The sequence below is a fragment of the Equus caballus genome, chromosome 13 (assembly GCF_041296265.1).
Source record: "Equus caballus isolate H_3958 breed thoroughbred chromosome 13, TB-T2T, whole genome shotgun sequence".
NCBI lineage: Eukaryota > Metazoa > Chordata > Mammalia > Perissodactyla > Equidae > Equus > Equus caballus.
This window is the reverse complement of record NC_091696.1, coordinates 14,776,203-14,791,199: the sequence shown is the minus strand read 5'-3', so window position 1 is coordinate 14,791,199 and position 14,997 is coordinate 14,776,203.

Sequence of the window (14,997 nt, the reverse complement as noted above, 5' to 3'; positions counted from 1 at the left end):
CAGTGGGGCCCAACTCGCTCTTTGGAAAGAAGCCTACGATGTGCCTTTCAGCTCTAGGGCAATGTAACACACCATGATCAGAAATCCTACTTCAGCCAGATCAGGCCTGCAAAGAAACTGCGTTTCACAGTCCTTTGGAAGAGATGCTCCCGGGAGGCTGTAAGAGCACTGTGCAGAGCAAGTTGTTTCTTAGCTTCCCAAAGAGCTGGAAGCAAGATGCTGTGGGGCCCAACTCGCCCTTTGGAAAGAAGCCTGCACTTTGTGCCTTTCAGCTCTAGGGCAATGTAGCACACCCAGAGCAGAAGTCCTACTTCAGCCAGATCAGGCCTGCAAAGAAACTGCGTTTCTCAGGCATTTGGAAGAGATGCTCCCGGTAGGCTGTAAGAGCACTGTGCAGCGCGAGTTGTATCTTAGCTTCCCAAAGAGCTGGAAGCAAGATGCTGTGGGGCCCAACTCGCCCTTTGGAAAGAAGCCTGCACGTTGTGCCTTTCAGCTCTAGGGCAATGTAGCACACCCAGAGCAGAAGTCCTACTTCAGCCAGATCAGGCCTGCAAAGAAACTGCGTTTCACAGGCCTTTGGAAGAGATGTTCCCGGAGGGTGTAACAGCACTGAGCAGAGCGAGTTGTTTCTTAGCTTCCCTAGGAGCTGGAAGCAAGATGCTGTGGGGCCCAACTCGCCCTTTGGAAAGAAGCCTGCACGTTGTGCCTTTCAGCTCTAGGGCAAAGTAGCACACCCAGAGCAGAAGTCCTACTTCAGCCAGATCAGGCCTCCAAAGAAACTGCATTTCACAGGCCGTTGGAAGAGATGTTCCCGGTAGGCTGTAAGTGCACTGTGCAGAGCGAGTTGTTTCTTAGCATCCCAAAGAGCTGGAAGAAAGATGCTGTGGGGACCAACTCGACCTTTGGAAAGAAGCCTGCACGTTGTGCCTTTCAGCTCTAGGGCACTGTAGTACACCCAGAGCAGAAGTCCTACTTCAGCCAGATCAGGCCTGCAAAGAAACTGTGTTTCACAGCCCTTTGGAAGAGATGTTAGTGGTAGGCTTTAAGAGCACTGTGGAGCGCGAGTTGTTTCTTAGCTTCCCAAAGAGCTGGAAGCAAGATGCTGTGGGGCCCAACTCGCCCTTTGGAAAGAAGCCTGCACGTTGTGCCTTTCAGCTCTAGGGCAATGTAGCACACCCAGAGCAGAAGTCCTACTTCAGCCAGATCAGGCCTGCAAAGAAACTGTGTTTCACAGGCCTTTGGAAGAGATGCTCCCGGGAGGCTGCATGAGCACTGTGCAGAGCGAGTTGTTTCTTAGCTTCCCAAAGAGCTGGAAGCAAGATGCTGTGGGGCCCAATTCGCCCTTTAGAAAGAAGCCTGCAGTTTGTGCCTTTCAGCTCTAGGGCAATGTAGCACACCCAGAGCAGAAGTCCTACTTCAGCCAGATCAGGCCTGCAAAAAAACTGCGTTTCACAGGCCTTTGGAAGAGATGCTCCCGGTAGGCTGTAAGAGCACTGTGCAGAGCGAGTTGTTTCTTAGCTTCCCAAAAGCTGGAAGCAAGATGCTGTGGGGCCCAACTCGCCCTTTGGAAAGAAGCCTGCACGTTGTGCCTTTCAGCTCTAGGGCAATGTAGCACACCCAGAGCAGAAGTCCTACTTCAGCCAGATCAGGCCTGCAAAGAAACTGCGTTTCACAGGCCTTTGGAAGAGATGTTCCCGGTAGGCTGTAAGAGCACTGTGCAGAGCGAGTTGTTTCTTAGCTTCCCAAAGAGCTGGAAGCAAGATGCTGTGGGGCCCAACTCGCCCTTTGGAAAGAAGCCTGCACGTTGTGCCTTTCAGCTCTAGGGCAATGTAGCACACCCAGAGCAGAAGTCCTACTTCAGCCAGATCAGGCCTGCAAAGAAACTGCATTTCACAGGCCTTTGGAAGAGAGGTTCCCGGTAGGCTGTAAGAGCACTGTGCAGAGTGAGTTGTTTCTTAGCTTCCCAAAGAGCTGGAAGCAAGATGCTGTGGGGCCCAACTCGCACTTTGGAAAGAAGCCTGCACGTTGTGCCTTTCAGCTCTAGGACAAAGTAGCACACCCAGAGCAGAAGTCCTACTTCAGCCAGATCAGGCCTGCAAAGAAACTGCGTTTCACAGGCCTTTGGAAGAGATGCTCCCGGGAGGCTGTAAGAGCACTGTGCAGAGCGAGTTGTTTCTTAGCTTCCCAAAGAGCTGGATGCAAGATGCTGTGGGTCCCAACTCGCCATTTAGAAGGAAGCCTGCAGTTTGTGCCTTTCAGCTCTAGGGCAATGTAGCACACCCAGAGCAGAAGTCCTACTTCAGCCAGATCAGGCCTGCAAAGACACTGCGTTTCACAGGCCTTTGGAAGAGATGCTCCCGGTAGGCTGTAAGAGCACTGTGCAGAGCGAGTTGTTTCTTACCTTCCCAAAGAGCTGGAAGCAAGATGCCCTGGGGCCCAACTCGCCCTTTGGAAAGAAGCCTGCACGTTGTGCCTTTCAGCTCTAGGGCAAAGTAGCACACCCAGAGCAGATGTCCTACTTCAGCCAGATCAGGCCTGCAAAGAAACTGCGTTTCACAGGCCTTTGGAAGAGATGTTCCCGGTAGGCTGTAAGAGCACTGAGCAGAGCGAGTTGTTTCTTAGCTTCCCAAAGAGCTGGAAGCAAGATGCCGTGGGGCCCAACTCGCCCTTTGGAAAGAAGCCTCCACGTTGTGCCTTTCAGCTCTAGGGCAATGTAGCACACCCAGAGCAGAAGTCCTACTTCAGCCAGATCAGGCCTGCAAAGAAACTGCGTTTCACAGGCCTTTGGAAGAGATGTTCCCACTAGGCTGTAAGAGCACTGAGAAGAGCGAGTTGTTTCTTAGCTTCCCAAAGAGCTGGAAGCAAGATGCAGTCCGGCCCAACTCGCTCTTTGGAAAGAAGCCTGCACGATGTGCCTTTCAGCTCTAGGGCAATGTAACACACCCTGATCAGAAGTCCTACTTCAGCCAGATCAGGCCTGCAAAGAAACTGCGTTTCACAGTCCTTTGGAAGAGATACTCCCGGGAGGCTGTAAGAGCACTGTGCAGAGCAAGTTGTTTCTTAGCTTCCCAAAGAGCTGGAAGCAAGATGCTGTGGGGCCCAACTCGCCCTTTGGAAAGAAGCCTGCACTTTGTGCCTTTCAGCTCTAGGGCAATGTAGCACACCCAGAGCAGAAGTCCTACTTCAGCCAGATCAGGCCTGCAAAGAAACTGCGTTTCTCAGGCATTTGGAAGAGATGCTCCCGGTAGGCTGTAAGAGCACTGTGCAGCGCGAGTTGTATCTTAGCTTCCCAAAGAGCTGGAAGCAAGATGCTGTGGGGCCCAACTCGCCCTTTGGAAAGAAGCCTGCACGTTGTGCCTTTCAGCTCTAGGGCATAGTAGCACACCCAGAGCAGAAGTCCTACTTCAGCCAGATCAGGCCTGCAAAGAAACTGCGTTTCACAGGCCTTTGGAAGAGATGTTCCCGGTAGGCTGTAAGAGCACTGTGCAGAGCGAGTTGTTTCTTAGCTTCCCAAAGAGCTGGAAGCAAGATGCTGTGGGGCCCAACTCGCCCTTTGGAAAGAAGCCTGCACGTTGTGCCTTTCAGCTCTAGGGCAATGTAGCACACCCAGAGCAGAAGTCCTACTTCAGCCAGATCAGGCCTGCCAAGAAACTGCGTTTCACAGGCCTTTGGAAGAGAGGTTCCCGGTAGCCTGTAAGAGCACTGTGCAGAGCGAGTTGTTTCTTAGCTTCCCAAAGAGCTGGAAGCAAGATGCTGTGGGGCCCAACTCGCCCTTTGGAAAGAAGCCTGCACGTTGTGCCTTTCAGCTCTAGGGCAATGTAGCACACCCAGAGCAGAAGTCCTACTTCAGCCAGATCAGACCTGCGAAGAAACTGCGTTTCACAGGCCTTTGGAAGAGATGTTCCCACTAGGCTGTAAGAGCACTGTGCAGAGCGAGTTGTTTCTTAGCTTCCCAAAGAGCTGGAAGCAAGACGCTGTGGGGCCCAACTCGCCCTTTGGAAAGAAGCCTGCACGTTGTGCCTTTCAGCTCTAGGGCACTGTAGCACACCCAGAGCAGAAGTCCTACATCAGCCAGATCAGGCCTGCCAAGAAAGTGCGTTTCACAGGCCTTTGGAAGAGATGTTCCCACTAGGCTGTATGAGCACTGAGAACAGCGAGTTGTTTCTTAGCTTCACAAAGAGCTGGAAGCAAGATGCAGTGGGGCCCAACTCGCTCTTTGGAAAGAAGCCTACGATGTGCCTTTCAGCTCTAGGGCAATGTAACACACCATGATCAGAAATCCTACTTCAGCCAGATCAGGCCTGCAAAGAAACTGCGTTTCACAGTCCTTTGGAAGAGATGCTCCCGGGAGGCTGTAAGAGCACTGTGCAGAGCAAGTTGTTTCTTAGCTTCCCAAAGAGCTGGAAGCAAGATGCTGTGGGGCCCAACTCGCCCTTTGGAAAGAAGCCTGCACTTTGTGCCTTTCAGCTCTAGGGCAATGTAGCACACCCAGAGCAGAAGTCCTACTTCAGCCAGATCAGGCCTGCAAAGAAACTGCGTTTCTCAGGCATTTGGAAGAGATGCTCCCGGTAGGCTGTAAGAGCACTGTGCAGCGCGAGTTGTATCTTAGCTTCCCAAAGAGCTGGAAGCAAGATGCTGTGGGGCCCAACTCGCCCTTTGGAAAGAAGCCTGCACGTTGTGCCTTTCAGCTCTAGGGCAATGTAGCACACCCAGAGCAGAAGTCCTACTTCAGCCAGATCAGGCCTGCAAAGAAACTGCATTTCACAGGCCTTTGGAAGAGATGTTCCCGGAGGGTGTAACAGCACTGAGCAGAGCGAGTTGTTTCTTAGCTTCCCTAGGAGCTGGAAGCAAGATGCTGTGGGGCCCAACTCGCCCTTTGGAAAGAAGCCTGCACGTTGTGCCTTTCAGCTCTAGGGCAAAGTAGCACACCCAGAGCAGAAGTCCTACTTCAGCCAGATCAGGCCTCCAAAGAAACTGCATTTCACAGGCCGTTGGAAGAGATGTTCCCGGTAGGCTGTAAGTGCACTGTGCAGAGCGAGTTGTTTCTTAGCATCCCAAAGAGCTGGAAGCAGGATGCTGTGGGGACCAACTCGCCCTTTGGAAAGAAGCCTGCACGTTGTGCCTTTCAGCTCTAGGGCACTGTAGTACACCCAGAGCAGAAGTCCTACTTCAGCCAGATCAGGCCTGCAAAGAAACTGTGTTTCACAGCCCTTTGGAAGAGATGTTAGTGGTAGGCTTTAAGAGCACTGTGGAGCGCGAGTTGTTTCTTAGCTTCCCAAAGAGCTGGAAGCAAGATGCTGTGGGGCCCAACTCGCCCTTTGGAAAGAAGCCTGCACGTTGTGCCTTTCAGCTCTAGGGCAATGTAGCACACCCAGAGCAGAAGTCCTACTTCAGCCAGATCAGGCCTGCAAAGAAACTGTGTTTCACAGGCCTTTGGAAGAGATGCTCCCGGGAGGCTGCATGAGCACTGTGCAGAGCGAGTTGTTTCTTAGCTTCCCAAAGAGCTGGAAGCAAGATGCTGTGGGGCCCAACTCGCCCTTTAGAAAGAAGCCTGCAGTTTGTGCCTTTCAGCTCTAGGGCAATGTAGCACACCCAGAGCAGAAGTCCTACTTCAGCCAGATCAGGCCTGCAAAAAAACTGCGTTTCACAGGCCTTTGGAAGAGATGCTCCCGGTAGGCTGTAAGAGCACTGTGCAGAGCGAGTTGTTTCTTAGCTTCCCAAAGAGCTGGAAGCAAGATGCTGTGGGGCCCAACTCGCCCTTTGGAAAGAAGCCTGCACGTTGTGCCTTTCAGCTCTAGGGCAATGTAGCACACCCAGAGCAGAAGTCCTACTTCAGCCAGATCAGGCCTGCAAAGAAACTGCGTTTCACAGGCCTTTGGAAGAGATGTTCCCGGTAGGCTGTAAGAGCACTGTGCAGAGCGAGTTGTTTCTTAGCTTCCCAAAGAGCTGGAAGCAAGATGCTGTGGGGCCCAACTCGCCCTTTGGAAAGAAGCCTGCACGTTGTGCCTTTCAGCTCTAGGGCAATGTAGCACACCCAGAGCAGAAGTCCTACTTCAGCCAGATCAGGCCTGCAAAGAAACTGCGTTTCACAGGCCTTTGGAAGAGAGGTTCCCGGTAGGCTGTAAGAGCACTGTGCAGAGTGAGTTGTTTCTTAGCTTCCCAAAGAGCTGGAAGCAAGATGCTGTGGGGCCCAACTCGCACTTTGGAAAGAAGCCTGCACGTTGTGCCTTTCAGCTCTAGGACAAAGTAGCACACCCAGAGCAGAAGTCCTACTTCAGCCAGATCAGGCCTGCAAAGAAACTGCGTTTCACAGGCCTTTGGAAGAGATGCTCCCGGGAGGCTGTAAGAGCACTGTGCAGAGCGAGTTGTTTCTTAGCTTCCCAAAGAGCTGGATGCAAGATGCTGTGGGTCCCAACTCGCCATTTAGAAGGAAGCCTGCAGTTTGTGCCTTTCAGCTCTAGGGCAATGTAGCACACCCAGAGCAGAAGTCCTACTTCAGCCAGATCAGGCCTGCAAAGACACTGCGTTTCACAGGCCTTTGGAAGAGATGCTCCCGGTAGGCTGTAAGAGCACTGTGCAGAGCGAGTTGTTTCTCAGCTTCCCAAAGAGCTGGAAGCAAGATGCTGTGGGGCCCAACTCGCCCTTTAGAAAGAAGCCTGCACGTTTTGCCTTTCAGCTCTAGGGCAATGTAGCACACCCAGAGCAGAAGTCCTACTTCAGCCAGATCAGGCCTGCAAAGAAACTGCGTTTCACAGGCCTTTGGAAGAGATGTTCCCGGTAGGCTGTAAGAGCACTGTGCAGAGCGAGTTGTTTCTTACCTTCCCAAAGAGCTGGAAGCAAGATGCCGTGGGGCCCAACTCGCCCTTTGGAAAGAAGCCTGCACGTTGTGCCTTTCAGCTCTAGGGCAAAGTAGCACACCCAGAGGAGATGTCCTACTTCAGCCAGATCAGGCCTGCAAAGAAACTGCGTTTCACAGGCCTTTGGAAGAGATGTTCCCGGTAGGCTGTAAGAGCACTGAGCAGAGCGAGTTGTTTCTTAGCTTCCCAAAGAGCTGGAAGCAAGATGCCGTGGGGCCCAACTCGCCCTTTGGAAAGAAGCCTCCACGTTGTGCCTTTCAGCTCTAGGGCAATGTAGCACACCCAGAGCAGAAGTCCTACTTCAGCCAGATCAGGCCTGCAAAGAAACTGCGTTTCACAGGCCTTTGGAAGTGATGTTCCCACTAGGCTGTAAGAGCACTGAGAAGAGCGAGTTGTTTCTTAGCTTCCCAAAGAGCTGGAAGCAAGATGCAGTCCGGCCCAACTCGCTCTTTGGAAAGAAGCCTGCACGATGTGCCTTTCAGCTCTAGGGCAATGTAACACACCCTGATCAGAAGTCCTACTTCAGCCAGATCAGGCCTGCAAAGAAACTGCGTTTCACAGTCCTTTGGAAGAGATGCTCCCGGGAGGCTGTAAGAGCACTGTGCAGAGCGAGTTGTTTCTTAGCTTCCCAAAGAGCTGGAAGCAAGATGCTGTGGGGCCCAACTCGCCCTTTGGAAAGAAGCCTGCACGTTGTGCCTTTCGGCTCTAGGGCAATGTAGCACACCCAGAGCAGAAGTCCTACTTCAGCCAGATCAGGCCTGCAAAGAAACTGCGTTTCACAGTCCTTTGGAAGAGATGCTCCCGGTAGGCTGTAAGAGCACTGTGCAGAGCGAGTTGTTTCTTAGCTTCCCAAACAGCTGGAAGCAAGATGCTGTGGGGCCCAACTTGCCCTTTGGAAAGAAGCCTGCACGTTGTGCCTTTCAGCTCTAAGGCAAAGTAGCACACCCAGAGCAGAAGTCCTACTTCAGCCAGATCAGGCCTGCAAAGAAACTGCGTTTCACAGGCCTTTGGAAGAGATGCTCCCGGTAGGCTGTAAGAGCACTCTGCAGAGCGAGTTGTTTCTTAGCTTCCCAAAGAGCTGGAAGCATGATGCTGTGGGGCCCAACTCGCCCTTTGGAAAGAAGCCTGCACGTTGTGCCTTTCAGCTCTAGGGCAAAGTAGCACACCCAGAGCAGAAGTCCTACTTCAGCCAGATCAGGCCTGCAAAGAAACTGCGTTTCACAGGCCTTTGGAAGAGATGTTCCCACTAGGCTGTATGAGCACTGAGAACAGCGAGTTGTTTCTTAGCTTCACAAAGAGCTGGAAGCAAGATGCAGTGGGGCCCAACTCGCTCTTTGGAAAGAAGCCTACGATGTGCCTTTCAGCTCTAGGGCAATGTAACACACCATGATCAGAAATCCTACTTCAGCCAGATCAGGCCTGCAAAGAAACTGCGTTTCACAGTCCTTTGGAAGAGATGCTCCCGGGAGGCTGTAAGAGCACTGTGCAGAGCAAGTTGTTTCTTAGCTTCCCAAAGAGCTGGAAGCAAGATGCTGTGGGGCCCAACTCGCCCTTTGGAAAGAAGCCTGCACTTTGTGCCTTTCAGCTCTAGGGCAATGTAGCACACCCAGAGCAGAAGTCCTACTTCAGCCAGATCAGGCCTGCAAAGAAACTGCGTTTCTCAGGCATTTGGAAGAGATGCTCCCGGTAGGCTGTAAGAGCACTGTGCAGCGCGAGTTGTATCTTAGCTTCCCAAAGACCTGGAAGCAAGATGCTGTGGGGCCCAACTCGCCCTTTGGAAAGAAGCCTGCACGTTGTGCCTTTCAGCTCTAGGGCAATGTAGCACACCCAGAGCAGAAGTCCTACTTCAGCCAGATCAGGCCTGCAAAGAAACTGCGTTTCACAGGCCTTTGGAAGAGATGTTCCCGGAGGGTGTAACAGCACTGAGCAGAGCGAGTTGTTTCTTAGCTTCCCTAGGAGCTGGAAGCAAGATGCTGTGGGGCCCAACTCGCCCTTTGGAAAGAAGCCTGCACGTTGTGCCTTTCAGCTCTAGGGCAAAGTAGCACACCCAGAGCAGAAGTCCTACTTCAGCCAGATCAGGCCTCCAAAGAAACTGCATTTCACAGGCCGTTGGAAGAGATGTTCCCGGTAGGCTGTAAGTGCACTGTGCAGAGCGAGTTGTTTCTTAGCATCCCAAAGAGCTGGAAGCAAGATGCTGTGGGGACCAACTCGCCCTTTGGAAAGAAGCCTGCACGTTGTGCCTTTCAGCTCTAGGGCACTGTAGTACACCCAGAGCAGAAGTCCTACTTCAGCCAGATCAGGCCTGCAAAGAAACTGTGTTTCACAGCCCTTTGGAAGAGATGTTAGTGGTAGGCTTTAAGAGCACTGTGGAGCGCGAGTTGTTTCTTAGCTTCCCAAAGAGCTGGAAGCAAGATGCTGTGGGGCCCAACTCGCCCTTTGGAAAGAAGCCTGCACGTTGTGCCTTTCAGCTCTAGGGCAATGTAGCACACCCAGAGCAGAAGTCCTACTTCAGCCAGATCAGGCCTGCAAAGAAACTGTGTTTCACAGGCCTTTGGAAGAGATGCTCCCGGGAGGCTGCATGAGCACTGTGCAGAGCGAGTTGTTTCTTAGCTTCCCAAAGAGCTGGAAGCAAGATGCTGTGGGGCCCAACTCGCCCTTTAGAAAGAAGCCTGCAGTTTGTGCCTTTCAGCTCTAGGGCAATGTAGCACACCCAGAGCAGAAGTCCTACTTCAGCCAGATCAGGCCTGCAAAAAAACTGCGTTTCACAGGCCTTTGGAAGAGATGCTCCCGGTAGGCTGTAAGAGCACTGTGCAGAGCGAGTTGTTTCTTAGCTTCCCAAAGAGCTGGAAGAAAGATGCTGTGGGGCCCAACTCGCCCTTTGGAAAGAAGCCTGCACGTTGTGCCTTTCAGCTCTAGGGCAATGTAGCACACCCAGAGCAGAAGTCCTACTTCAGCCAGATCAGGCCTGCAAAGAAACTGCGTTTCACAGGCCTTTGGAAGAGATGTTCCCGGTAGGCTGTAAGAGCACTGTGCAGAGCGAGTTGTTTCTTAGCTTCCCAAAGAGCTGGAAGCAAGATGCTGTGGGGCCCAACTCGCCCTTTGGAAAGAAGCCTGCACGTTGTGCCTTTCAGCTCTAGGGCAATGTAGCACACCCAGAGCAGAAGTCCTACTTCAGCCAGATCAGGCCTGCAAAGAAACTGCGTTTCACAGGCCTTTGGAAGAGAGGTTCCCGGTAGGCTGTAAGAGCACTGTGCAGAGTGAGTTGTTTCTTAGCTTCCCAAAGAGCTGGAAGCAAGATGCTGTGGGGCCCAACTCGCACTTTGTAAAGAAGCCTGCACGTTGTGCCTTTCAGCTCTAGGACAAAGTAGCACACCCAGAGCAGAAGTCCTACTTCAGCCAGATCAGGCCTGCAAAGAAACTGCGTTTCACAGGCCTTTGGAATAGATGCTCCCAGGAGGCTGTAAGAGCACTGTGCAGAGCGAGTTGTTTCTTAGCTTCCCAAAGAGCTGGATGCAAGATGCTGTGGGTCCCAACTCGCCATTTAGAAGGAAGCCTGCAGTTTGTGCCTTTCAGCTCTAGGGCAATGTAGCACACCCAGAGCAGAAGTCCTACTTCAGCCAGATCAGGCCTGCAAAGACACTGCGTTTCACAGGCCTTTGGAAGAGATGCTCCCGGTAGGCTGTAAGAGCACTGTGCAGAGCGAGTTGTTTCTCAGCTTCCCAAAGAGCTGGAAGCAAGATGCTGTGGGGCCCAACTCGCCCTTTAGAAAGAAGCCTGCACGTTTTGCCTTTCAGCTCTAGGGCAATGTAGCACACCCAGAGCAGAAGTCCTACTTCAGCCAGATCAGGCCTGCAAAGAAACTGCGTTTCACAGGCCTTTGGAAGAGATGTTCCCGGTAGGCTGTAAGAGCACTGTGCAGAGCGAGTTGTTTCTTACCTTCCCAAAGAGCTGGAAGCAAGATGCCGTGGGGCCCAACTCGCCCTTTGGAAAGAAGCCTGCACGTTGTGCCTTTCAGCTCTAGGGCAAAGTAGCACACCCAGAGCAGATGTCCTACTTCAGCCAGATCAGGCCTGCAAAGAAACTGCGTTTCACAGGCCTTTGGAAGAGATGTTCCCGGTAGGCTGTAAGAGCACTGAGCAGAGCGAGTTGTTTCTTAGCTTCCCAAAGAGCTGGAAGCAAGATGCAGTCCGGCCCAACTCGCTCTTTGGAAAGAAGCCTGCACGATGTGCCTTTCAGCTCTAGGGCAATGTAACACACCCTGATCAGAAGTCCTACTTCAGCCAGATCAGGCCTGCAAAGAAACTGCGTTTCACAGTCCTTTGGAAGAGATGCTCCCGGGAGGCTGTAAGAGCACTGTGCAGAGCAAGTTGTTTCTTAGCTTCCCAAAGAGCTGGAAGCAAGATGCTGTGGGGCCCAACTCGCCCTTTGGAAAGAAGCCTGCACGTTGAGCCTTTCAGCTCTAGGGCAATGTAGCAAACCCAGAGCAGAAGTCCTACTTCAGCCAGATCAGGCCTGCAAAGAAACTGCGTTTCACAGGCCTTTGGAAGAGAGGTTCCCGGTAGGCTGTAAGAGCACTGTGCAGAGTGAGTTGTTTCTTAGCTTCCCAAATAGCTGGAAGCAAGATGCTGTGGGGCCCAACTCGCACTTTGTAAAGAAGCCTGCACGTTGTGCCTTTCAGCTCTAGGACAAAGTAGCACACCCAGAGCAGAAGTCCTACTTCAGCCAGATCAGGCCTGCAAAGAAACTGCGTTTCACAGGCCTTTGGAATAGATGCTCCCGGGAGGCTGTAAGAGCACTGTGCAGAGCGAGTTGTTTCTTAGCTTCCCAAAGAGCTGGATGCAAGATGCTGTGGGTCCCAACTCGCCATTTAGAAGGAAGCCTGCAGTTTGTGCCTTTCAGCTCTAGGGCAATGTAGCACACCCAGAGCAGAAGTCCTACTTCAGCCAGATCAGGCCTGCAAAGACACTGCGTTTCACAGGCCTTTGGAAGAGATGCTCCCGGTAGGCTGTAAGAGCACTGTGCAGAGCGAGTTGTTTCTCAGCTTCCCAAAGAGCTGGAAGCAAGATGCTGTGGGGCCCAACTCGCCCTTTAGAAAGAAGCCTGCACGTTTTGCCTTTCAGCTCTAGGGCAATGTAGCACACCCAGAGCAGAAGTCCTACTTCAGCCAGATCAGGCCTGCAAAGAAACTGCGTTTCACAGGCCTTTGGAAGAGATGTTCCCGGTAGGCTGTAAGAGCACTGTGCAGAGCGAGTTGTTTCTTACCTTCCCAAAGAGCTGGAAGCAAGATGCCGTGGGGCCCAACTCGCCCTTTGGAAAGAAGCCTGCACGTTGTGCCTTTCAGCTCTAGGGCAAAGTAGCACACCCAGAGCAGATGTCCTACTTCAGCCAGATCAGGCCTGCAAAGAAACTGCGTTTCACAGGCCTTTGGAAGTGATGTTCCCACTAGGCTGTAAGAGCACTGAGAAGAGCGAGTTGTTTCTTAGCTTCCCAAAGAGCTGGAAGCAAGATGCAGTCCGGCCCAACTCGCTCTTTGGAAAGAAGCCTGCACGATGTGCCTTTCAGCTCTAGGGCAATGTAACACACCCTGATCAGAAGTCCTACTTCAGCCAGATCAGGCCTGCAAAGAAACTGCGTTTCACAGTCCTTTGGAAGAGATGCTCCCGGGAGGCTGTAAGAGCACTGTGCAGAGCAAGTTGTTTCTTAGCTTCCCAAAGAGCTGGAAGCAAGATGCTGTGGGGCCCAACTCGCCCTTTGGAAAGAAGCCTGCACGTTGAGCCTTTCAGCTCTAGGGCAAAGTAGCACACCCAGAGCAGAAGTCCTACTTCAGCCAGATCAGGCCTGCAAAGAAACTGCGTTTCACAGGCCTTTGGAAGAGATGCTCCCGGTAGGCTGTAAGAGCACTGTGCAGCGCAAGTTGTTTCTTAGCTTCCCAAAGAGCTGGAAGCAAGATGCTGTGGGGCCCAACTCGCCCTTTGGAAAGAACCCTGCACGTTGTGCCTTTCAGCTCTAGGGCAATGTAGCACACCCAGAGGAGAAGTCCTACTTCAGCCAGATCAGGCCTGCAAAGAAACTGCGTTTCACAGGCCTTTGGAAGAGACGCTCCCGGTAGGCTGTAAGAGCACTGTCTAGAGCGAGTTGTTTCTTAGCTTCCCAAAGAGCTGGAAGCAAGATGCTGTGGGGCCCAACTCGCCCTTTGGAAAGAACCCTGCACGTTGTGCCTTTCAGCTCTAGGGCAATGTAGCACACCCAGAGCAGAAGTCCTACTTCAGACAGATCAGGCCTGCAAAGAAACTGTGTTTCACAGGACTTTGTAAGAGATGTTCCCACTAGGCTGTATGAGCACTGTGCAGAGCGAGTTGTTTCTTAGCTTCCCAAAGAGCTGGAAGCAAGATGCTGTGGGGCCCAACTCGCCCTTTGGAAAGAATCCTGCACGTTGTGCCTTTCAGCTCTAGGGCAAAGTAGAACACGCAGAGCAGAAGTCCTACTTCAGCCAGATCAGGCCTGCAAAGAAAATGCGTTTCACAGGCCTTTGGAAGAGATGCTCCCGGTAGGCTGTAAGAGCACTGAGCAGAGCGAGTTGTTTCTTAGCTTCCCAGAGAGCTGGAAGCAAGATGCTGTGGGGCCCAACTTGCCCTTTGGAAAGAAGCCTGCACGTTGTGCCTTTCAGCTCTAGGGCAATGTAACACACCCAGAGCAGAAGTCCTACTTCAGCCAGATCAGGCCTGCCAAGAAACTGCAGTTCACAGGCCTTTGGAAGAGATGTTCCCTGTAGGCTGTAAGAGCACTGTGCAGAGCGAGTTGTTTCTTAGCTTCCCTAGGAGCTGGAAGCAAGATGCTGTGGGGCCCAACTCGCCCTTTGGAAAGAAGCCTGCACGTTGTGCCTTTCAGCTCTAGGGCACTGTAACACACCCAGAGCAGAAGTCCTACTTCTGCCAGATCAGGCCTGCAAAGAAACTGTGTTTCACAGGTCTTTGGAAGAGATGTTCCCGGTAGGCTTTAAGAGCACTGTGCAGCGCGAGTTGTTTCTTAGCTTCCCAAAGAGCTGGAAGCAAGATGCTGTTGGGCCCAACTCGCCCTTTGGAAAGAAGCCTGCACGTTGTGCCTTTCAGCTCTAGGGCAATGTAGCACACCCAGAGCAGAAGTCCTACTTCAGCCAGATCAGGCCTGCAAAGAAACTGCGTTTCACAGCCCTTTGGAAGAGATGCTCCCGGGAGGCTGTATGAGCACTGTGCAGAGCGAGTTGTTTCTTAGCTTCCCAAAGAGTTGGAAGCAAGATGCTGTGGGGCCCAACTCGCCCTTTGGAAAGAAGCCTGCACGTTGTGCCTTTCAGCTCTAGGGCAAAGTAGCACACCCAGAGCAGAAGTCCTACTTCAGCCAGATCAGGCCTGCAAAGAAACTGCATTTCACAGGCCGTTGGAAGAGATGTTCCCAGTAGGCTGTAAGATCACTGTGCAGAGTGAGTTGTTTCTTAGCTTCCCAAAGAGCTGGAAGCAAGATGCTGTGGGGACCAACTCGCCCTTTGGAAAGAAGCCTGCACGTTGTGCCTTTCAGCTCTAGGGCACTGTAGCACACCCAGAGCAGAAGTCCTACTTCTGCCAGATCAGGCCTGCAAAGAAACTGTGTTTCACAGGCCTTTGGAAGAGATGCTCCCGGGAGGCTGTATGAGCACTGTCCAGAGCGAGTTGTTTCTTAGCTTCCCAAAGAGCTGGAAGCAAGATGCAGTGGGGCCCAACTCGCCCTTTGGAAAGAAGCCTGCACGTTGTCCCTTTCAGCTCTAGGGCAATGTAGCACACCCTGAGCAGAAGTCCTACTTCAGCCAGATCAGGCCTGCAAAGAAAATGCGTTTCACAGGCCTTTGGAAGAGATGTTCCCGGTAGGCTGTAAGAACACTGAGCAGAGCGAGTTGTTTCTTAGCTTCCCAAAGAGCTGGAAGCAAGATGCTGAGGGGCCCAACTCGCCCTTTGGAAAGAAGCCTGCACGTTGTGCCTTTCAGCTCTAGGGCAATGTAGCACACCCAGAGCAGAAGTCCTACTTCAGCCAGATCAGGCCTGCAAAGAAACTGCGTTTCACAGCCCTTTGGAAGGGATGTTCCCGGTAGGCTGTAAGAGCACTGTGCAGAGCGAGTTGTTTCTTAGCTACC